Source organism: Topomyia yanbarensis, chromosome 3 (genome assembly GCF_030247195.1).
Source record: "Topomyia yanbarensis strain Yona2022 chromosome 3, ASM3024719v1, whole genome shotgun sequence".
NCBI lineage: Eukaryota > Metazoa > Arthropoda > Insecta > Diptera > Culicidae > Topomyia > Topomyia yanbarensis.
Genome location: NC_080672.1, coordinates 107,544,507 through 107,570,180, shown reverse-complemented (window position 1 = coordinate 107,570,180; position 25,674 = coordinate 107,544,507). Strand labels below are relative to the sequence as shown.

General features: G+C 37.6%; 1 protein-coding gene across 5 annotated transcripts in view; it reads right to left on the bottom strand.

Annotated features, from left to right (window-relative positions):
• The window catches only part of LOC131692619 (trehalase-like), a 146,568-nt gene that overhangs the window by 77,876 nt on the left and 43,018 nt on the right, over window positions 1-25,674 (bottom strand). The window contains exon 1 of one of the 5 annotated variants that reach the window (XR_009306033.1): window positions 4,148-4,541. The exons of the other annotated variants lie outside the window; for them this stretch is intronic. The gene's annotated coding sequence lies outside the window, so the exon portion shown is untranslated. Of the gene's footprint in view, window positions 1-4,147; window positions 4,542-25,674 lie in introns of those variants that run through there. 5 annotated transcript variants of the gene reach the window in all.

Below are 25,674 nucleotides of genomic sequence, written 5' to 3'. Positions count from 1 at the left end.
ATAAATGAGAAAGGCACAATTGCACCACTAGGTGGATTAAAACGGGACTTAAGACAAATTGTAATTATTATTGCCTGTGCTTATGATTTTAAAAGATGGTGGTTTTTTCGCCCGTCTGAGAATGGCATGTATCCTTTTTTCGTTTGTTTTTCGCGGGCAATGGGTTAAGATAGATACATTTCTTGCAGTGCTAGAAGTTGTTCATTTTTTTCCTTTTGATGCTTAAAACAAATCTAGAAATTTTACAATAACTCAATTTCTTGGAAAATGTAGGTATTCGAAAACAGTCAAGGTTTGATCGGTTTTCAATAATATTTCAAGATTATGAAGATACATACTATCCTAAAATATAATCTTGAAGTTTGAAAGTCGTGCTGAAAATAATTTCGGTGTATCCGTCCAGGAAAAGGCTCGTGGAGAGGCACGTTAAGTGGTTGTGCCGTGCTCCCGTGCGGTGACATCGGTGCCTCTCGTCGCACCACTCATGCGGTGACGGGTAAAAATTTCAGAGCACGTTTTCCCTAAACCACTTTTTTCAGCCGGTAATCGCGCTACTTTTTCGCTTGTGCGTAAAACTCTCATATCAGTAAAACTAATTGTTTAAACACCGTTTTAATCGCTGTTAACAACAAAAAGGGTGAAAATCTGACATCTTTTTACATGAAATGGTTAATAAATTTAAATGTTTAATAATATTTGTGAAGTTTTAGGCACACAACAAATCCTTAACCATAAAAAGAAAAATTTGGTGATCACCACAAAAATACCACAAATACCATCACAAAAATACGCGACTAGTTCTTACTTATGCCTGAATTTTCAAATGACATTTCCGTCCACGAACTACCTGAACACGAAATTACCACCGCACTAAAAAACCTAGACGCATTAAAAGGACCTGGACCTCACGGAATTTCACTAATATTTTTAAAAACTCTAGCAGAAGAATTCACTCTACTATTACTACATATTTTCAACATGTCACTGAAAAATGAAACATTCCCAGAAATATGGAAATCATCCTTTTTAGTGTCAATTTTTAAATCAGGCGCCAAACCGGACATCCGAAACCATCATGGTAATGCCATTATCTCATGCATTTCAAAAGGATTCGAAAAACTAGTAAGCGACAAAATATTTCAGCAAATCGAAAATCAAATAACAAGCAAGCAAGCTTTTATAAAGGCCGCTCAACAACATCAAACCTTTTAGAATTTGTAACATTTACTGTAAATGCAATGGGCAATGGCAACCTTTATTACTCTTCAAACTGCAAAAATATGGCATATAAAATAAACTCTTGAAATGGCTCGAATCATATTTAATGAAACGTGAACAAACAGTTCAGAATATACTCTCGGAACCAATTCCTGTCACCTCTGGCGTACCCCAGGGTTCCCACTTAGGCCCTCTTATTTTTATTTTGTAAGTACATGACATTACCTTTATAATCAAACATCTTAAAGTGCTTATATATGCAGACGGCATGAAACTTTTCATGGAAATAAGTAATGTCAAAGACACTAAAATATTCCAAAACGAAATCAATCTATTTCACACGTTGTGTAGCAAAAGTCTACTTCACTTAACGTGAAGAAATGCAACTCAATAACCTTCAGCAGAAAAACTTCAAATGTTCCTGTAGACATACACTTAACCAAATTGTAGAAAAATGCAAAATTGTGCGAGACTTAGGCGTAATCTTAGACTCCAAGCTCACATTTGTGTACCATTACAATACAATAATAAATAAAGCAAATAGCATGCTGGGCTTTATTAAACGTTTCAGCTACAATTTTGAAGATCCCTTGCACAAAAAAATCATTATACAATACATATGTCAGGCCAATTTTGGAGTGTTGCAGCGTAGTATGAAACCCTTACACTATCCAGTAGGAAGAACGCATCGAATCAGTCCAAAAACAATTTCTTTTGTACGCACTTCGTAAACTAAACTGGACGACATTTCCTCTTTCATCGTATAAAGCACGTTGCATGCTCATTAATATACAAACACTCAAAGAACGCCGCGAATTTGCCCTGCTTTGCTTTATCAACGACATTATTTCTTAACGTGTACAATCCGCATCGTTACATTCGCAAATAAATATACCTAGCCGTCAACTAAGAACTCGTAATTTATTCCAAGAACAATATTTTAGGACAAACTATGCTAAAAATAGCCCCGTCAATAGAATGATGCGTCATTATAATGAAAATTGTTTAATAATTGACCGCTACAAGTCTAGAAAACAAATTAAATCTGAACTTAACGTAGAAATAATGTATACTATATAAGTAAATATTGTAATACTACTCTATGTAGTCTACATATGCTTGACGAAAATAAATAAATAAATTTAACGGAGGACCACTAGAAGATGGCTGCCACAGCCGCCATTTTAATTTTTTTCATTTCTTCAAAATCAAAAAGTAAAGTTAAGACATGTATCTTAATAAACACAAATAACCACTTAGCTGTTGCTTTATTTTCTTTTTCATTTTTTTTTTTTTCAAAAAATTACTATTTTTCAAGGCTTTGTATAGAGTGCTTCCCTTAAGGGGTTCAGTAGAGCATTGGGAGCTAAAAGCTTAATTGGATGACTGTGGTCTTTTGTCTGTCACTATTGACAGTGACTTGTGTAACGCGAGTGTGGTGATTTCGCTGAGTTAACATTTCTGAAGAAATTTGGATCTCTCCGTCGTCGGAGTTTGGTAGACTTACCGTTGGGAACTATTCAAGTAGATCGCGACGAAGTTGGAAGCTAAATAGTTCAGAAAAAGATCCCACACCCATCTACTGTTCCACCCATCATGAGCGAATTCTCGGTACGGGGAGAAATTCAGATTCCCAAAATTAAATCAATCTGAGCACTACGAACCAACTTACCCAAACCGCCAACTAGCCCCGTGCTCCCCTATTCAAGCTCTGTGATATATTGCTGTAGGCTCTTCATAACGCGAACGTCTTATGACTGTATTTTTCATGTTTGGAGCCTTTGTGCACTGAAGATGGCGGCAGCGCACATGTCCAGGTTGCGCATAATATATTAATTTTTAATTCGAGTATACTGCCCATGATCGCATATTTGTCCCGTTTTCTGTGAGATTTCCTATCATTATGGGACTGATTTCCGATCATGGGCAGTATAACTGGAGTTGCTCCATAGAATCTACAAACAATTGACTAAGACCTCTGAAAAAATGTGTGTGAAATTGGAAAACAATTGGAACCAAAATATGGTGCAACTCTGGGCCGGCGAACATACTAGAAAAGTTTATCAATTGGTAGTCGAAGTCTGGAGTCAAATATACGGAAGTAATCATACTATACAATTCAAAGCTCCCCAGATACCAAAGGAAGGCTATGCGGCCATTAAAGCTAATAATTCCAATTTTCCAATTCTCTAGTTTGTCATCCGTTTTGCACAAAATGGGTAAGAAATCAAACGGCACGTCGTTGCAAGTTGGCTCTGCTGAATTCTGAAATTCGTATTCCATACAAATGCCGTGTCATGCCAGGTAATTAAAAAATAGTTTCCCGACGTAAATGTAAATTAAATATTTGCAATTGATAAACATTTTCAATTATATTCCTGTTTCCGTGTGTACATTGTACCAAATGCTTGTTGGAGTGTGACGTGAACTGTTAAACATAAGCCATTAAATAATGTAATTAAATTTACCTAAACGCTGTGCACGAGTTTATTCGTGTCAATAAGACATGCTGTATGTTAACCATGACCATCATCTTATCATATCCAAAGATAGTCTTAAAAATAGTTTATGGTAACTATATCATATCATAACGGAATAGATACGATTATCTACTCGACTGCTTATCAACAAGCCCTTGATTACCTTGAGCATTGTTGAAGTTCATATTCCAAGGTCGCATTAATACAGAGCATCGCATGTAAATGAAAACATAAAAAACGCGCCGTTCAGTGGCATGTTTTAACTGAATAAACACAGTTCTCCGGTGAAGAGCAGACAATGAATCAGCAAGTCACGCGGTGGGTTCCCATTTTAATAGTTACTGATAACACAAACCGCGGGAATCAAATCCAAGTTGATAAGCGCTTTGTAGACAATAGAACCAATTTGCGGCATTCGTATGCATATAGTTCAATATAAATGAATTTACCTGTTGAATCGCTTGATAGTCATTTTGCTCGCGTTGATCCGCTTAGGTACCCGGAACACACCGATCAGCCAAACTGATATTCTACCGAAATATTTAAACTAGCTAAAACTTTAACTTATCATGATTTTTTTGCAACTGTCCTCGTTGTTTGCTCGGTGTGATGAAAAGTCACACAACCAATTTGCATAAAGCAAAAAAGTTATTAGCTAATTTTACAACCTGATCATCACCATTTTATCGTCGGCGTCACCCTTTTGTGTGACACAAACCGAAAAAAACACGTTGTCAAAGCAATTGCTTCGAACAATTGAAAAGCCACCACACTTTCGGCTATAACATTTTTTGGATCTTTACCGTTCAGCTTCTAATTGGAAACTGGCGGCAGTCCAGAAAGATCCCCGATCGAGGGAGAATTCGGCAAACAAAAAACAATGGATAATGATCGACTAACCCGACCCAGTGTTACCTACCAACCGGTTTGCAACCGGTCGATAGACACCAAATACAACGATGTTGGGGCACGTTTTCACACATCTGACCGGATGAAGTGGGTACAATAGGGCTGTGTGTTTGATGTGCAAGTGAAACGAGCAAACAGTAGCGAATTGATTTGTAAACTATCCTTGTCAGTTCGGTTGGTCTTTGTGGCTTTTGCAGCGGAGTGTTCTCAATTGCGCGTCGAGTGCTTCGTGACGCACAGGGTATCAGCATGAAAAAAAATATCAGACCTACAAAAAAGTTTATTTACAATGCAAACAATTTTCAGAAGCACAATCTCGCCATCAACACCCACCAAGAGCGTATCGAGTCAACTCGATCCACTTCTGCTATCAAGGTAGCATCGGGTGAATTTTAAAAGCAACGTTCCGCCTGCTATCAATATACACTGTACTTCTCAGTAAATGTAGTAATAACTAAGGTAAAACTGTTGCAATACCTCGGGTCTTTTGCATAATGAATGGTGTGTTCTAGATTAATTTAGTAACCAACCAGCTTACAAATCATATCATCTAGTTAACATCCATCTCATTACATCGCATTTTATATTAGTAGCAATTTGTATGGAAAATCAGCAACAAAAATGAAGATGTTTTGTTAACAAACTAACGCATGTATAATTAGATTTCCGTGGCAGCTAGACTAATTGCCCTGAGAACGTCAAACGATACGGGATTACTCGAGCATTGCTAACGTCCAGGTCCATTCAAGTTTGCGTGTCATTCAAGCTAACTTATCGCAAAAATTGCTTCGCAAATTAATTTTTCACGCAAGATGATATGCATAATGCCGTGGGAAATATGCAACTTGCGATCACAACAAAAATGGTCACCTGCGTTCTTCACCCAAAAGTTCATCTATTTCTCAACGAAAAGCTTTAAATTCTTCACAGTTCACCAAAATGAATCGTGCCCCGAAAGACTCTACCCTAGATAGATTCTCTCACATCTAGTAGTCTGAATGTAATAAAAAAATATAAGGAATTGCATTCGACGCTATTGTTGTTGGTACTAGACCTGTGCGCCGCCGCGCCACGCCGCCGCCGCCGGTAATTTTTAACGTACGCCGACGCCGAACGGTAGATCGGCGGCGCGCCGCCGATGCATTTTTCCCGCGCCGACGATTCGCGAGCTCTAAAATTATTGGCTCATAATTTTATCCACAAATCTAGGAACATTGTCTATGGACCGAATATACGACGTTAACTGATTCATGATTTATCACATCTTGATCATTATTTGGTATTAGTGGTCGTCAATTGGATTACAAAATTAAAATAATCTTGATATTTTCTCGAAAACCATTACACGACACTCGTTATATAATTCAAAGATCCATTCTTGCTTCGTCAACTGGTTATGATTGTGAGCATATAAGTTTCAATTCACCATTCGTATGCGTAAAATGGTCCACAAATTAAAAAAAACTTCCACTTTCAAGATATATGTGCCTGAAATTTACGATTATGTGCCTGATCCTAATCTTTGCACCTAATCAATTTCACTGGAACGCAGTGTATTATTCATTGATTTTTTATCCGATTCTTAATTCCTAATATGCTACACATTAATTAATTTTCCACATAATCTTATAATACTTACGTAAAAAATTACAAGGAACTCAGACTAGCGATGGGCGAAACAGTTCACTTCGAAGAACCATTCCCGACTGAACAGTTCTGTAAAAAGAAATAGTTCAGATGAACCGTTCTTCCGTTCAGCTGATATTTTACTTGTATCTAGCGAATGTCTCTCAAAACATTCGATTCTTGGAGAGGAACCAAACAGATGGTGCCCAAACTATTATACCCCTGTATGCTTAACAAGTTCATCATGGGTAGCGATTTCTTCATGATGTATAACTAGAGAAATAGAGAATGTGATGAGTCGTTCTTCGCCGGTTCCATTCAGGGAGAGCACAGAGAGCGGTTTGTGGGACGGCAAGTCGGTTCATTTTCATTCGTTCGCCTAAAAATCGGTCCGAGAAATTCGCCAAACGGCTTTGGGTCAGGTTCAGTTCATTCGCTTTGAAGAGAATTGAGAACTACCGTTCTTTTAAAAAGAACTTCCGTTCGCTCATTCTCTTCGAAGAACCAGTTCACTTGAACCGTTCGCGAACGAATGGCCCATCTCTAACTCAGACTATTATTCATGGATTATTCGCTCTGCTTTTTGGTTTTGAAATTTCTATGTGAGCTATTGTGTACAACTGCTAGCAACCAGTCTCATAGGCACGAGCATTAGATACAAAGACATTACTAGGACCTGTAACCCTGATATTACTTTGTTAAAATTCAGAGAAATGTTCGGAATCAAATGAAACTGCGCTGAGCAAAATACATTACCTAACCACAATCCATGTCCGTGAAATAATTTAGAAAACTATAAGACACGTGACTCTGTGTAAAAAATCCAACGGTAAGCTCAAGACTAAAATATCACGATAATACGACGAGAATTTACGAAAATCCTTGCACGTCGTTCAATTCTTGACTGTATTAGTCAATGAAGTTAATACAAATCAATGTTTCATCGAGTTATGAATTAGAATCATAAAAATATTTAACATTCAGACACAACCACCTACTAAACATTTGAGTATAATGTCATCTTTTTTTTGCGTGAACTAGTTTTGTGAAAACACAAAAATTATTTTCAATACGTGGTTTATTTATAATTGATTGAATCGTTACCTATTTTTAAAAAAAAATTCTCGAAGAATAGTTGAGCAAAGTGATCTTGACTTTTCGCGACGCTGGTGCACAAATGTGGCGATGCAGAGGGTAAGATTTCTAGTCTCATAATTATGCATCGTATGATCTAGCCCCACTCAAGAGATTTTCAGTGCCAGTTGCACCAGCCCGGTATCACAGACAAATAAGACGTAACACGAGATGAATTTTCATCACTCATAGAAAAAAACGATCGATTTCAATTGCAAATCGGTGGCGTTAGTGAAGAGATTTTGACACAGAACTAAATGCGTTACTTAGTTTCCGCACCCACCCGAAAACGTTACGGTCTTTTTAATCTAATGCAAACCAAAACAAACAATATGAGCCGGAACAGTGAAATTCATTCTTGTCGAAGTGCCCAAGGATGGAGTTGTTCACAACCATTTCTTAAGTTACAACACGATGCCAATCGGTGACCAAGCACATAACAGGATGTTAGTAATTTAATTGATTCGTTGTATCGAATGTATGCAATGGATTAGAATTTGTTGGTCCCCGGAATTGCTGGAGAAATTGGCGGGGTGCAGGTGCTACGAAAACTAGAGATACGCTCAGGCCATTTTCAATCAGATCAGTTTCAACCTAACAGGAGCTAACACGTCAAGTCGTGGAATGATTATGATTGATAGTAACTGTATATTCAGGTTTCGTCAGGGTGTAGATCTGTATGATTGCAGCACATCGAGCATACTTTGCACTCAAGATAGAAGCAGATCGTACGTTGTAAGAAAATGTATTCCTTATCATTGTGGCGATTTTGTACTTACAAGAATTAAAAGTAAACACCAGCCTGGAAAATGAAGTAATGTGTCTACCTTGAAAGGTGTCCTTACACGATCATTAAAAGTGACATTTCTGCGCAGTAATACCAATAATACCGCCTCGTGTTAGGGTACATGATATCTGCGGGATTCTAAAAGAGCGATGGTAAACAACCCAGGGACAACCTGACAGATAGTGCTTGTTTCATATATTCACCACCGATTTGATGGTGGCGGTAGTATGCCTTCTCTGTATGAGTACCACGAACAACGAAACGAAAAAGTTTCCAAGAGAAAAGCGTGTTTCGTTACGTGTGTTGTGAGCGCCGTCAATGCGGCTAGAACAACATTTAGAAAAAGCTTATTCCAAAATGTGAATAAAGAAAACTATTATTAGACACATTCTTTCGTGACGTATACAACGATTTGACGAATCTTCATTCGACAAATATGTTATAACTTTACCAAATGAACACCTACATAAAAACTTATTACAGATTCGGAAAGTAGACAAAATTTCACGAAGGATTCAATCAACATAAACTGAATATACTAGAATTTGATGATTTGACTTTTATTGAAATACGTTAAAAGTTCTAATTTGTCACGCGTTGTAACGTCACGTTACATTATCGGTCATAAAACAATCCTCTTTCAGTATAGTAAATTAATGTTCATTGAATCTTTCGTGAAATTTTGTCTACTTTCTAAATCTGTTATAAATTTTGATGTAGGCGTTCATTTGGTAAAGTTATAACATATTTGTCGAATGAAGATTCGTCAAATCGTTGTAACGTCACGAAAGAATGTGTCATTAGAGAATAAATTTATCCCTAACTGAAACCAGTCAGCAAAGTTACATAAATCTTATTAATATTTAGCTGGAAGTTTGTTTTTAACAACCGGCTCTCTTCCTTCCTAAACATGTTTTGGTTTTCTTGTTGTGTGAAGTTTGAAATCGTTAAATCATTGGTGCTTTTTATCTCGAGAATTGTAAATGAAAAACATTTTGGCCAATGAAAGTACATCACCACCAAGCTTAACCATTCGTTTTGAATAGAATTTGTGTTTTTATCAGAATTCTAGCAGCAAAAAAAATGGTAGAAATGCTTAAATTGATTATTTTCCACAGAAATGGAAAACAATACATGGGATGCGCCTTTTTCAAATTTTGCTCCATTCGAGCCGCCATGACATCACCAAATCACCCCCAAAATTTGCTTATGAATTCAATATATGGGAGCTGTCAATTGTCCCCGGGCTTACGGTAAAGATGACTAAATAGAAACAAAAAACAATGCAAACGACAACAATAATTAATTTCCTCAAACAAAACAAAAATTGTTTTACCGTTGCTTAATTTCCCAAATATAGAACAATAAATAATTATTATGGGTCATTGAAATACAGTCGTTACTCTGCACTCTTCAAATTTGTCCATTGCAATCATTATTTCATGCGAAGTCGTAGTATGCGACATCGACAATTTTTCTATTTCGTTCTTCAAATTTTACAACTGTAAAAATAGTTCCACCTTTCATTTATTATTTTGCATTTGGCAAGCAGGGTGGGCACTATTGGAGCTTCAGTTGAAAAATAAATTAAAAAATGGTTACGAGCATTATATTTTGTGCAATGTGTTCAACAGATGTCGCTATTACATCGTGGGCGATGATTTTTTTAGATTTTCTTTAAGCTGTAACGTTTGTTTGTATGTGCTGTGAAGTCTGTTACAATAGAAACCGAAAATTTGGGAAAGGAATTGTACAGTTAAGAATTTTTTTTAGTTACATAGGCGTCAATATTCGTCACGCCGACACACGCCGGCGCGCCGCCGCCGGTAGGGTCCAACGGCGTGACGCCGCCAACGCCGCCGCCGCCGGCCAAAAATGTCGCTTACGCCGCCGCCGATTAAAAATGCATCGGCGCACACCTCTTTGGTACGCCACATCATTGCCGCGGGCGGCTGCGACAGCCTCCTGCTACTAATAGCCGTTTATTTATTCAATGAGATGCGGCTTCAAAGCAGCTGTCATAGCAATACCGCATAATAATGAAACTTTTTTTGTATCCACGATTCCATCCTCCATCCATTGACGGCAGACAGACTGCGGATGCTGCTACTGCCAACAACGAGCGAGTAATGCGACATAGCGTTGCTCTAGTGCAATCGGGTTCACATGGAAGGGTAAGCAGGGTGCAGGGAGAAATCGTCTAATAAATGATTAGTATGCATTCATTTAAATCTGCTAAACATAATGCTATAGTAGCGCGCTACTCGATTTGCTCCGGCCGAGTGATCAGGTAATAAACACTGCGGATATGGGATTGAGAAAGAACGTTCAGATTGAATAGGGCTCTACGATTAGGTTCTACTCCTTTGTTGCTTTGCCTTTCGCTTTCTCGTACAGAAAGGTTACACAATCAATCTGAAAACAGGCCTTCTGATTGGGGCAAGGAGGGCGGAAACTTATTTCCGGTATACTTATTGATATGCGACCGACTTATCAGTGAAGAAGAAAGCAAACAAAAAGATGGTCTAATTTGCACATAGAACAATAGAATAATTTTATTAGGTACTAGGACAGGATCCGCTAGCTCTAGAGTTGCCTCCTCTAGTGAGGCTTTCGCCCGGAGATTTTTACTGACCTAGGATAGGCTGCAAAATGGGTTTGAGATGAAATCAGCAGAAATATGAAACAAACGATTTTTTAACATTTTAGAAAACTTTAATCGGTGATTATTTCCTACTGAGGTAAAAGAAACTAGTAGGGTAAAGTGCCTATTTTCACCATACTAAGCATGGTGCCTCACTAATTCGTTAATTTCTCGCACAACAATCAATGGAATGCGTAAAAATTGACATCAACAGCTTTGCTTCGTTGCTAAGAACCAATATAATAACACTGATGCGGTGAAAAAAGTAAAATTCTCTTGTTTGAGCGCAACGAAAACTCGAATCGAGTGCCCCTATTGTTGCGCTACCATTTGACTCAATGCGTTAAACAAAGATGGCAGACACTGCTCTAACCAACGGCTTCAAATGGGTAGAGTGATAATAGAAATAAGGTGCAAATGGGCTCATCACCCTATAAACTTTTTCATTCCATCATCAGTAACTCGTAAGGGTTGGCTGGAAAATTACCAAATTGACTCACATTCACTACTGAGTGCTTTATATTGGCAAAACATAATGCGTGTCACTGTTCTGTTCCGTTTACATTAACCTTAGAACGTTGCACTGGGGTACAAATGTACCCCACGCCTTCTTTGGAGCCGTGTGAAGACGAGAATTCGGCATTTATCGACCTGAGACCTTAACCATAATTCAATTTAGAGTTCTACGTAAGAGTAAGAAAAAGTGGTATAGCCAGTTTGCTTATGGCCTTCGTGGAAGCAGATGTCAAAGTTGGCGTGGGGTACATTTATACCCCAGTGTACGGTTGCCGTTAGCGTTTCGTCAAGTTTCGTGCTGCCAGTGGAAATATTTTTTATATTTTTTTTTCAAAACAATAGCTCGCAAGAATAATTTGCGCACAGTAACTGCTGTAACAGTAACGTTGCGTGTTACCAATGTATACTGGCCAGAAATATTTTTTTCATTTCAATTTCCACCCCATTTCGTGGTATTTTCCAATACCCGATTTTTAAACATTCACTCTTCCAAATAATGGCACTTTTTCAAAAATATCGAAATATCATTTTATGCTGTTTCTAGACCATTCTTTCAACTTTTAGAATCATTTGATTTTTTTTCAAATCGGTTGAAAATTCGCAGTTATAGTAATTTTTGTTCAAACCAATTTATGCATCATTGATTCAATAAATTCCGAACTTTCAATAAATTCCGAACTTTCACTTACACAGCTGTTTTGGCAATTAAAAAACGAAGAAATGATGTATTATACATTTCTGTTGTTTGCATTTTACCTGCAAAAATTGCGATCAAACGCGTGGTGTAAATTTGTACCCCAGTGCAACGTGCTAGGGTGAAAAACGCAAGTGCAATGTTCTATGGTTATGCTTTGCGAACACTCATTTTTCGCTTTTGTAAACAGTTCTGTTGGTTTAGATGGGTGTATGATTTCACTTCCCCGACTAACGACAAAGAACCTAAGAGCACCAGCCACTCTCGCTGTAGTGGATAATCCAAGCATTGCTCTCCACCACAGCGGAAGAGAAGAGTGAAAGGCACTGCAGTGTCTTCCGGAATTCTTTGCGGGTTATTCGACTGCGAGCTACGTGGTTCAAGAAAACGGGCATCAGTTTCGGGAAAAATTCCGCTGTCTGGGAACTCTCAGTCGGATTAAGATGAGCTTACCACCGGAAACTATCCGAGTAGATCGCGACAAAGCTGGGAATTAAATGACACACGGAAACCGGAACTAAATGCCCTGCGGTAACTTACCGCTGAGTAATATCCGAGTGGAGTTCGGGGCTAAATGGCTCAAGTACGTAGAGGATCTATATAGCGTGATAGGTGAAGAGAATGACGGAAAGCAAGAGGAATATTGGGAACTAAATGGATGAAAGATCGATCCATTTTATGGATCAAGCGAGACTCCATGTTAGCTTCAGAAGAAGCAAAAGGCTTCGTGATTGCCAAAATCAACGCTGTCCTGATGTGCAGCGGTTGCGCACCTACAAGGTGGATAGTGGAACAGTTCAGACTAATGTTGGAACAGCAAAGCGATCAGTTGATCGGCCGTAAACCGGTAGTCATTGATGGTGCCTTCAATACCTGGGATGAGAAGTGGGGCAGTAGAGTAATCAACACAAGAGGATGTATCCTGCAGAAAGTACTTGTGAAGTTAGACGTGTGATTGTGCAATGAAGGTTCCGTTAGCACATATTGGAGAGACGAGAGGGAGTCGATCATTGACATCACATTCAGGAGTCCTTCACTGACAGCGTACATGAACTGGAGAAATATATTCACTCATAGCAGCCACTAGGCGATTTGCTACCACATCGACCAAGGAACGCTGCTGCAGCACGGAGAAGGACGACCGGCGAGCGAAAGTGGAAGATCTCTTCGTTGAGGTACTTCGGCTTGACAGCAAGTTCGAAAACGTTGATGCGTCTAATCTAACAAGAAGGATAGTGACGGCTTGTGACGCAACAATGTCATGAAAACTGGAGCCACGCAGTAGACGGCGTCCACCTTCGGTCCGGATGGAATAGCAAACGTGGCGCTAAAAGCTGTGATCCTTGTATATCCAAATGTTCAGGACGGTGCTGAAGTGTTCAGATGATGGCAGCTTCTCCGAAATGTGAAAGGTACAAAAACTGGTGATGCTGCTAAAGCCAGGAAAGTCACCGGGCGACCCGAGCAAATACTCATGGGTTCAAACACCACATAGCCCCTTGGAAAGACCTTAAACATGGTCCATGCCAAAATTCACAACCATCAAGACACCATAAAATGGTCTCAATAACCCATAAATACACCAACATATGGTATTTTATGTGGGATCTACCAGGCCATGGTGATGGTGTTTTCATGGGTTGAACCCATTTCAATCACCCATGACAAACCCCATGAGCATGGGGGTATTATGGGCTTTTCGTTTGCTCGGGGAACCCGTCTCGCATAGGCCTATATATCTGCTGGATGTACGCAGGAAACTCGGAAAACTAATCAACGACCAGTTGAGCTTCAACAACCATGTCGACTACGCCTGCGAAAGATCGGCCAAGGCAACGAATGGGATAGCGAGGATCATACCTCAGATCGGCGGACACTGGAGTATGTGATCTTCGAATGTCCGAGGTTCTAAGCGATGTGTCTTCCGTAATAGATTCCACTTCTACGAAATACGACATGAATTGCCATTATACAAGAAAGTGGAGATAGATCGTGTAATTTGACTTCAATATTTCCATTATCCATATACATAGGGATCTTGATTTTAAGGTTGCCACAAACAAGCGCGTGTTTTAAGTTGTTCTGCGAAATGAATCTTTTCGTCTGGGCGAATTTGATGAAGGTTATCAGTACCGCATGCCTGACGTGCTCAAGCTGTATGAAGTTGACTTCTGAAAACGGAAGCTGCATTTTCACCTTCAGCGAATGTTCTACATCACGAATAGGGGAATTATGGTTAAAACCGACACCTTAAGCTTAACACTTTTTCTAAGTTGCCACAAAACCAATAAAATTATAATTTTTATGCACAATTCTTCTTCAGAAAATTCTTAACAAGACTTAATTTTTTCAGCGCTTCGAAAAATTAATTTCATTAAAACTTATTGGTTGTAAAACTTGGAAAACAAAGTAACTTTTTGTTGGCACTGCGGGTAAAACCGACACCGTATAGGGGTAAGATCGACACCCCCTTTAATTTATTTTCTCTCCACTTTATTAAAATCTTTAACTTTATTAAAAATGAGATATATGCGTGATTATTAAAGTGTCAGTATGTATGATGCAAATATATGCTTTTTATTGCTTCATGATGTAGTGAGGGGAAGAAAGTTAGAAAGCGTAGTACTATAAATAAGAGTATTTTATGCTATAGGATTATTTATTGATATGAGTATTTCCAAATAATCCTTGCGCACATCATTGCAACCTGCAGTGTCATTTTATTTCGTAAGAGAAGATTTGCAAGCGTTCTACGTTCTGCTAATTGGATTCATTCACTTATAAAAGACCAACACACACTTAGTAAAACTATCTTTTTCAGATTTGATTTTTCGGACTCTGATCATCAACGATCTATTGGGGTATACATAATATCACAGAGAACCGATGTCCATCTTCAGCATTCAACTTGTGTAAAATCTCAAACGGTTTCGAAGGTAGTTGGGATATCAAAACCAGGTGCGCTACTGTCGTCATGTTTTTTTGTGGCTGAGTTCGACAGAATTGACATCGGTTATTCATCTACCCAGTCAAACTAGTCCGGAACCGGTTCGGACTTCCAGCATGAATTCCAGCTCAAATGCATCAACTGATAGTGTCGGAATCGGTTGTTTTCTTTGAGCAAGATTCCATACTGAATCCATTCAGGATTTCCAACCGGTTCCGGAATGGATTTGATAAATAGTTGGGATAGGTTGGTGTGGCGGCGCTATTGTTTATCGTATATTAATTCAAATGTTTAAACATTTATTGAATTTCTCAAACTCGTCTTCAATGCACCTAGTTGATCATAGGAAAGGCCAATAATAATAGGTGCTGAAAAATGGGATGATTTGAAAAACTTTTGTTCGGTTAAAACCTCAAAATCTACAAACGAAATTTTACATCCAGACGAGTATGAACGCTGCTGTCGTATATTTTGTTTATTTTTATGACATTCGGCGCACTAGCGTAAATCCAATTTTTCTTCAAATGCTCTACATAAACGTACTAATAATAATGTATCATTATGAAATGAATAAAAATTTGATTTCTAGGAAAAGTTGTGGGGTGTTGGTTTTACCCACAGTGTCGGTTTTTCCCACAATTCTTCTACTCGGTCTAATGCGAAAAGAGCTGAGGTCAATGGCCACCGTGTTAGGCTGAATAATCACGTGTTGTTGATGAGCTTGTTATCTTGATAGAATACTACACAAGAATAACAGTAACGGTACCCTTTGTTCTTCGGGCAATACCCGCAAGTAACAGTTTTTTTTCGTTCGCTTTGGCTCGAACATAAGCAGAATCACACTGAGTATTGTGACCGATGTCTCTGATAGTTGGGAATAGACTGGCTTGAAAGTGTTGTCAGATATCGTATGACAACTGATGGCGAACAAGCTTTGGTTTCCAAAACACTCCGAAAACCACACCAAAAATAGTTTCGACGCTTCCATAAAGTCTAATCTAATCTAATTTGAGTATTCAAGTCAATTCTCGTGAAATTGTTTCATTTAGAATTTTTTTTATATAAACAAGTTAAAGGTATCTGGTAATTTCGCCGAATACTCATTGGTTGATCGGTATTTGCTCAACTGGCACTTAACCGTAAGGTCCAATGAGCCGAATGGGTGATTTGGCCAAATGGCTATCAGTCGAGTCATTTGGCCGAATGCCAATTGGATGAAAAGGACGTATAGACGAATACCATTTCGCCGAACGCCGCTTGGCCAAATGCCGTTTTGCCTAATGACATTTGGTTGAATGCCGTTTGGCCGAATGCGATTTTTCCGAAGCCCATTTTGCCGAATGTCATTGGAACGACTATTTCTGGTCCGAGAATTATTTGGCCCACAATAATACTTACAAAAATGCCCATTCAAAATGACTGAACTGAATAACCGTAATACATAGATAGGACATAATTAGTTATTATGCGAGTTTCGGCAAAGCAGTCAATAAAACAGCAAAAACGGTTTTGTTTCAATGTCCGACAGATTCGGTGAATGTATGTCAGTGTGCTGTCTGACATTGAAACAACTAGCGTGGCCACCTCTAGTGAGGTTTTCACCCGGAGATTTTTACTGACCTAGGCTGAATACAGACATGAATATGAAGCGGAACGATTTTTTGACACTTTAGAGAACTTCACTCGGGTACTATAAGCTACTGAGATCAGGGTTGGTTGGTTGGAAAATTACCAAATCGACTCACATTCACCGTTGAGTGAATTATATTAGTAAAGCATAATGCGTACCACTGTTCTGTTCCGTTCACATTAAGCTTTGTGAACACTCATTTTTCGAGTGAGTAAACAATTTTGTTGGTTTAGATGGGTGTAGAATTTTACTTTTCCAGCTAACCACAAAGAACCCAACAGCACGAACCACTCCCGCTGTAGTGGATAAGCCGAGCATTGCTTCCGCCACAGCGGAAGAGAATAGTGAAAGAAAATGCTTTGCGTGTTATTCGTCGCAAGGGAGGGAGGTTCTAATAAAGAAGTAAATCTCTCCTCACTGATCAATAGCCAAGGACCGCTGCAGGAGCAGGCAGTATAGCACCAGAAGAATTCGTTTGAAACAAATACATATCAGTACTATAAAAGTTTATAAATGTGTCGTCTCACCAGACCTGGAGATGTGTCGTCTCACCAGACTTGAAGTGAAACCCGGAGATTGCCCCCAATAACCGGAGTCTCCGGATCAAACCCGGAGGGGTGGCAACCCTAGAAACAGCAAACCGGATCAGTCGAGATTAGGAATCGAACAAATGCAATAGATCTATTGCATGCACGGCAATAGACTTACCATGTACACAATGCCCGCCCCTAAATTGAATACTGTTTCTTTATTGTTGTATTTACCACATTTATTGTTATTGGTGTAAACATTCTCTAGATATTCTCATTCTTTTTAACATGAGCTGTTGTTTCTATTCATGTATTTTGTATGTATAAGAAAATTGAGCAAGATTGTCCTAATCCTGCATAGAAATCGACAAGGTCTTCAGTGTTCAGAAAGAGAGAGAGAGAAAGAGAGAGGGAGAGAGACTCATATTTCGATTTGTTATTCCATTGGACATAACCAAAAAATCTAAATGGTTTACATTTAATTTATCTCTCATACTCGACTTGTTGGTGGCGTTTAATGAATTGGAGCAAGACGATACACTTTTTAATTGATTGCCAACATAGCACCATATGATGCGAACATACTCCTTGGCTTCGCGAACAACATCGATATCCTCGGAGTTGTTCGTAGAGCAGAGGAAAAAGGCGTTTATGCTAATTAATCTGCGAGAATCTGACTGACTATATCCTCTAAAAGGATAATATACATGGTAACTGGTATAAAATGAGACAGTCCGAACGATGTCAGATACTGACATCACTGCCATCGGAGAAATGTCGACCATCCATCAAAACATGGTCAATTTGCGAGCAAATTTCACCGTTCAGGTGTCTGCAGCTGTGGGAGTGAGCGAAACCCGCCTATTGTTTTAATCATCATGACGACTTTTGAAAAAATGTGGGAAACGAAACTTGTAACTTATCTCTTAGCCGAGATCCCATAGTTGTCAAATTACATCAATATAAAATAAAATAATTGCCTGAATTATTATGCGCTTTTTTGAGAGATGTTCTTAAAGATGGATTAGGGACAATTTTTCGAATGGGAGGCTAAGTTCAAATAGATTGATTGTCTATAAAACAAAAACTTGCTCACCAAAAACGTGCATATATTTCAACATTTGCTGAAAATTTATTTTTTGAGATCGCGTAAAGTCGAGACAAAAACTCAATATAATTAAGAACAAGAGTACCATTACGGGAAATAGATTAAAGGTGATAAAAAATGACGTTTATAGTTTGTCTCTAGCAGGTCAGGGTCGGATTTTATGAGCATTTGATAGTTCTTGTATTATCAAGTATATGAATAGCCGCTAAGCAGAATTAATAAAATTGGTTCAATGAGCTATACTTATCAATTAAATTCTGTTTAAAAAGTTGTTCTTGCGTTTAAACCAAAATGGAAAGCTTATTACTACCGCAATTAGCAAATACAAGTACTAGTTACACCAAAAATCCACTGGCAACCTTTAAAGCGGTCTTTAGCAAGCTATTTGTGCGGCGTGCACATTTCGGTGAATGTCTCAATATTTCAAGCTATTAAGGCGAAAGGTTACAGGATCGGCTGCGGCGCTTTCTCGAATTTTTAAAACTTTTACGTAAAAGATATCAACAATCCCTCTCGTGTAAAGTTGCGCAAGGAATTAAGCGATTTTTTGGTATAACTAAAATTTTAAAATTTTGATGATTACTCACGGCTAGCATTTTCTAGTTCGAACCAAAATATCTCCGATATTTGGCGTATATTTGAATGCTGAATTGAATGGCGTAAAAAAAATTGTGTACTGTGTACCAGGACTCGCTGTCAAGTTATGAGCTTGAATAGTGAAGAAACGTAAAATTAATGCTCGATTACTTTTTTACGGTCGCTATTACCTTTATTCGGAACTGTCAACTTTCGATGTTAAGTACCATTGAAGAATTTTACAACGTAAAACAGCACATCTTCTGATATAACACTTTTGGTGGTTAATCCTTCTGGAAGTGATTATAGAAAATTTAATCTTCAAGAAAATTTAACTCGAGACTTAATTCTTCAGCAAAGTTTCCGAAAATCCAATTTCAAACAACTTTGTTGAAGACATGAATACTTTATATCGTATCGAAATCGTAGTAGACTTAAAAGAAAACTTTTTAAACAAGTTATTCTGATATTACTGTATTTGATAAATTACTTCTGTGGTTTACAAACAATAAAATTCACATTGCATTCTAGGTATGAGTCTCTGAAGCTTACAAAAAGATATATTGAAGAGAACTGGCTTTAATTTTTTTCTTAAATATTGTTTCATATCTCGATATGCTGCATTCATGTGGCCTTCATATATTCAACAAAATTGTTCAATATTATCAAGAACTTTGCTGAAGACCAGTGCTGGGAAAATCATAATCAAAAATAAAATCAAACCGCAATCATGGCTGATAATTATCGCTTATGATTTTTTCGAAAATTCTCACTGCCGATAAAATCATGCCGTGATCACTCTCTTAACTATCAAAAGATCATCTCACAAAAATCACTACCGATTTTTTCTTGCCCTCTATCAGTGGTGGTTTTGATCTGTGGTTGAATTTGATAATTGAGAGGGTGATCACGGCATGATTCTATCTGCAGCGAGCAATTCGGAAAAAATCACAAGTGAGCATTATCAGCCATGATTGCGATTTGACTTAATTCTTGGATCATTGATCATTATCTATTTTCGAACATTATGGATATGTTAGGGGTGTCAATGAGCCAAGCTGAAATTTTTTTCTTGGGAAAGTGTTTTATATTGAAAGGCAAGTTCAGGGCTGTTGAAAATCAATAGTTTTGGACATTTTCAATGCACAGGGGGGGTCCGCCGATGCATCAAAATGGATTTTTTTTCAACTTTTTGGGAAAGTGTTTTATATTGAAAGGCAAGTTGAGGGCTGTTGAAAATCAATAGTTTTGGACATTTTCAATGCACAGGGGGGTTCGCCGATGTGTCAAAATGGAATTATTTTCGATTTTTTGGGAAAGTGTTTTATATTGAAAGGCAAGTTGAGGGCTGTTGAAAATCAATAGTTTTGGACATTTTCAATGCACAGGGGGGTTCGCCGATGTGTCAAAATGGAATATTTTTCAACTTTTTGGGAAAGTGTTTTATATTGAAAGGCAAGTTGAGGGCTGTTGAAAATCAATAGTTTTGAGCATGTTCAATGCACAGGGGGGTCCGCCGATGCATCAAAATGGATTTTTTTTCAACTTTTTGGGAAAGTGTTTCATATTGAAAGGCAAGTATAGGGCTGTTGAAAATCAATAGTTTTGAACATTTTCAATGCACAGGGGGTCCGCCGATGCATCAAAATGTATTTTTTTTAAGTTTTTGGGAAAGTATTTTATATTGAAAGGCAAGTTAAGGGCTGTTGAAAACAATAGTTTTGGACATTTTCAATGCACAGGGGGGTCCGCCAATGTGTCAAAATGGAATTATTTTCGATTTTTTGGGAAAGTGGTTTATATTGAAAGGCAAGTTGAGGGCTGTTGAAAATCAATAGTTTTGGACATTTTCAATGCACAGGGGGGTTCGCCGATGTGTCAAAATGGAATTTTTTCAACTTTTTGGGAAAGTGTTTTATATTGAAAGGCAAGTTGAGGGCTGTTGAAAATCAATAGTTTTGGACATTTCCAATGCACAGGGGAGTCCGCCGATGTGTCAAAATGGATTTTTTCAACTTTTTGGGAAAGTGTTTTATATTGAAAGGCAAGTTGAGGGCTGTTAAAAATCAATAGTTTTGGATATTTTCAAAGCAGAGGGGGGGTCCGCCGATGCGTCAAAATGGATTTTTTTCAACTTTTTGGGAAAGTGTTTTATATTGAAAGGCAAGTTGAGGGCTGTTGAAAATCAATAGTTTTGGACATTTTCAATGCACAGGGGGGTCCGCCGATGCATCAAAATGGAATTTTTTTCAACTTTTTGGGAAAGTGTTTCATATTGAAAGGCAAGTATAGGGCTGTTGAAAATCAATAGTTTTGGACATTTTCAATGCACAGGGGGGTCCGCCGATGTGTCAAAATGGAATTATTTTCGATTTTTTGGGAAAGTGTTTTATATTGAAAGGCAAGTTGAGGGCTGTTGAAAATCAATAGTTTTGAACATTTTCAATGCACAGGGGGTCCGCCGATGCATCAAAATGTATTTTTTTTAAGTTTTTGGGAAAGTATTTTATATTGAAAGGCAAGTTAAGGGCTGTTGAAAACAATAGTTTTGGACATTTTCAATGCACAGGGGGGTCCGCCGATGTGTCAAAATGGAATTATTTTCGATTTTTTGGGAAAGTGTTTTATATTGAAAGGCAAGTTGAGGGCTGTTGAAAATCAATAGTTTTGAACATTTTCAATGCACAGGGGGTCCGCCGATGCATCAAAATGTATTTTTTTTAAGTTTTTGGGAAAGTATTTTATATTGAAAGGCAAGTTAAGGGCTGTTGAAAACAATAGTTTTGGACATTTTCAATGCACAGGGGGGTCCGCCGATGTGTCAAAATGGAATTATTTTCGATTTTTTGGGAAAGTGGTTTATATTGAAAGGCAAGTTGAGGGCTGTTGAAAATCAATAGTTTTGGACATTTTCAATGCACAGGGGGGTTCGCCGATGTGTCAAAATGGAATTTTTTCAACTTTTTGGGAAAGTGTTTTATATTGAAAGGCAAGTTGAGGGCTGTTGAAAATCAATAGTTTTGGCCATTTCCAATGCACAGGGGAGTCCGCCGATGTGTCAAAATGGATTTTTTCAACTTTTTGGGAAAGTGTTTTATATTGAAAGGCAAGTTGAGGGCTGTTGAAAATCAATAGTTTTGGACATTTTCAATGCACAGGGGGGTCCGCCGATGCATCAAAATGGATTTTTTTTCAACTTTTTGGGAGAGTTTTATATTAAAGGGCAAGTTGAGGGCTGTTAAAAACAATAGTTTTGGACATTTTCAATGTACAGGAGGCTCTGTCGAAGTATCTAATTGGGAATGATTTCAACTTTTTGGGAGTGTTTTATAGTGAAGGGCAAGTTGTTGGCAGGTAAAAATCAATTGTTGACATTTTAAATGAGCTTGGAGTCTGTCAATGTATTACAAATATTAAACAGTAGGGGCTTTTGATAAATATTTAAGCAAAGGAGACAGACCTCGAACAAATTTTCAAAGTAGATTTGTTTTTAAAAAGATGATTTTTTCACTATGTGAAGGACGAGGTTCTATAATTGGCAAAATAGTAAATCCATTCTGGAGCATATTTTTCTTGTCTTAGAGATGCAAAATTAGCAAAAACAAAAAAAATCATTTATTTTAAATTTTGCGCTGGAAGAACCCCTTAAGGGAAATTTTTACGAAATAATCCAAAAGGATTACAAGGCTATATCTAGAGACGATAGAAGAATATTTTAATAGCTTCGATTTATTAAAAAGAAAGAAAAATATTAGAGGCGTACGCCCCGCCGCCGCCGATTGTAGATAAAAATTAGAGGCGGCGCACCTCTAAAAAATATTTCCCGGACTGACCTGACCATTAAAACGTTTCTGTTGGAAAAGCCTTTGCACTCCGTAACACAATTAAAACTAATTTTAGAAAAATACTGAAACAAGGTGGTCTAATTCTTAAGGCTCAATATCATCAATATCGAGTATATCATGTAGAGCTTTTTTTCTCGGCTTGCTTTTTTTCATTGTAGGACTTATCGACTCTCCAAAACAAGGTTATTGGATGCGTGGTACGCAGTTTTTGAACACATCCTTTTATTTTTACGAGCACCACATTCATTTGCTTTCACACATAAATAACGAGCATAATCCATAACAATAAATCAAGGAGTTAACATGACCTTGTGAAAAAAAAATTTTGGCGTAAAGTAGCCCCCTTGTGGGGGTGACTTTACGCCAATTTTAACTCTTTAGATTTCACGTTCAATCTTGATTTTCCAAAAGTTCTTTTCAATGACTTTGGAGGTACTTGTGCCATATGTAAAACATCGAACAGTTTCAAATATGAAGTTGCGTGATCGTAGTTCTTGAGTGTAATGTACAAAACGTTCTATTTTTGGCGTAAAGTAATCACCGATGACGGTATTTCAAAACCCACTCGTCAAACTCGTTCCAAAAACAAAGATAATTACAAAAAATATTGATATCCGTCATTATCCCGACGAACTAGTTATGAAAAAAAAGTTCAGTTATTTTTGGAGTCAATACGTTTTTATGTACAACGTATCCAACACTTAAATTTATTTAGCGCAGCTCTGTCTACAAATCAATATAATCCTAACAATAGCAAAACAAACTTTAATTTCGTTTTTACTCTTAATTTACTATAATAAACACTTAATTTACTCTTATAAACCGAAGCTGTTAATGTATTCTTCTATAGTCCCTAAACATAGGCTTATAACTTTTTCTGATTTTGTATAAATTTCACTTAAGGAGGTCTTCCCGCACAAAATTAAAAAAAAACTCTAAGGCACGGAAAATATGCTCAAGAAAGGATTTGCACGAATTGGGCCTGGTCGGTCTGCTAGAGCTTATCAAACATATGTTAATATGAGGCTGACAAAAACGGGTTAAAAAGCTGATAAAATCAGGGGCTGACAAAATCGGGTTGAAAAGCTGATAAAATCTGGGTAGACAAAATCGGGAGCTGATAAAATCGGGTCTTAACTTTATTAACTTTTCTAAGTAACAACTTGAACAATTTTGAATTGCTCGAAAAATAAAAAAAAATGGATAACGCAATCTTCAGCCTTAAATTATTGTAGACAAAGAAAAGACCTTTATCAGCCCCCGATTTTATTTATCCCCAATTTTGTCAGCTTTTGACGATTTTGCATATTTAAAAAAAAGAAAGAAATAAACAAAACAATTTTCCAAAACAATTCAATTTTGACACATCGGCGGACCCCTCTGTACATTGAAACTGTCCAAAAGTTTTGATTTTCAACTACCAACAACTTGTCCATCAATATAAAAGACTTTCCCAAAAAATTGAAAAAAATCAATTTTAACACATCGGCGGACTCCCCTGTGCATTGAAAATGTCCAAAACTATTGATTTTCAACTACCAACAACTTGTCCTTCATAATAAAACACTTTCCCGAAAAGCTGAAAAAATTCAATTTTAGCGCATCGGCGACCCCCTGTGCATTGAAAATGTCCAAAATTATTGATTTTCAACTACCAACGACTTGTCCTTCAAGCTGAAACACTTTCCCGAAAAGTTGAAAAAATTCCATTTTGGCACATCGGCGGACCCCCCTGTGCATTGAAAATGTCCAAAACTATTGATTTTCAACTACCAACAAATTGTCCTTCAATATAAAACACATTCCTGAAAAGCTGAAATCGTTAGCATTTGGATTATTTTGCATCCCTACATGTGTGCTGGATCGCTCTCACTCCCAAAATCATTTGGCCAAATCATCATCATAAGGAGTTTCTTACAATAATCATGTACAATACCATCAACCCCGATTTTGCATCTTTTCTATCGTACCTGATTTTCTCAACTTCATAATCCTGATCCAAAAAAAATCATAATCAGGCCGTGATCACGATTTTTTATGGTTGTGATCATAGCACTGCATGATGAGCAGTGATAATTATCACTGATGATTTTTGATTTTCGGTGATTTTCCCAGCACTGCTGAAGACACCAAGTCACTTAAGTCACTTATCATTTTTGAGAAGTTAATTTTCCACAATTACTTCTAGGAGAATTAAGCACTAGAATTTGTATATCAAAAGATGCACTGTTTTATGATGAAAAACTTCTTCGAAGTTGTTAAACCTTCAAAGTTGATAATTTTGAAATTATGTGATCTTGACTGATGAGAAGGTTTTCGAAAATATGTTCCACTTTAGATGTTTACATTCTTTGGCTTCATTGACATATTCTACAAGGTTCTCCTTGTTTGTAGACTGGAATGGCATCTGCTAGACTAATTACTTCCATCAACACCCCTTCCAAACCAAATTTCTGGCTACGCCACTGTTTGGGAACATAGTGGTACGGAGAGCTATCTGGTTGATGAACATGAGGGAGAAATACGCAGTGTTTGTAACTAAACATACCGAATAATTTGTTGTGTATATTTCCAATATTTTTCTTAAAGAATTTCAGTTATGTTTAAGGTTGTCTGTTTAATTCTAAACATGTATATGTCATTCAGTAATTTGTAGAGCGTCGTAAATCTAATAATTTTGCACCTACTTAATACATTTTTCACGAAACACGCAAAAAGACTCATCGCTGGCTTAAACAAATGAATGAGCGCGCTATTGTTGTTCACTATCAATCATCAGAAGCTGTTACATTACCATAAACATCCGGCGATGAATGATATACTATAGATATAATTGAATCCTTACAGCTTTGCCACTGGAAGCTTTTTTTTCTTCTTCGTATTAACAACACCATTCACTAACAGTCGAGATCCATCAGCTTGCGTCATTCGGTTTGCGGTATGTTTGTCACTTGTATGTTATCTACCAACTTAATGCATATAGAATAACTACCGTTTAATCGTCGCGCATACCTAATTTGGAACATCCAA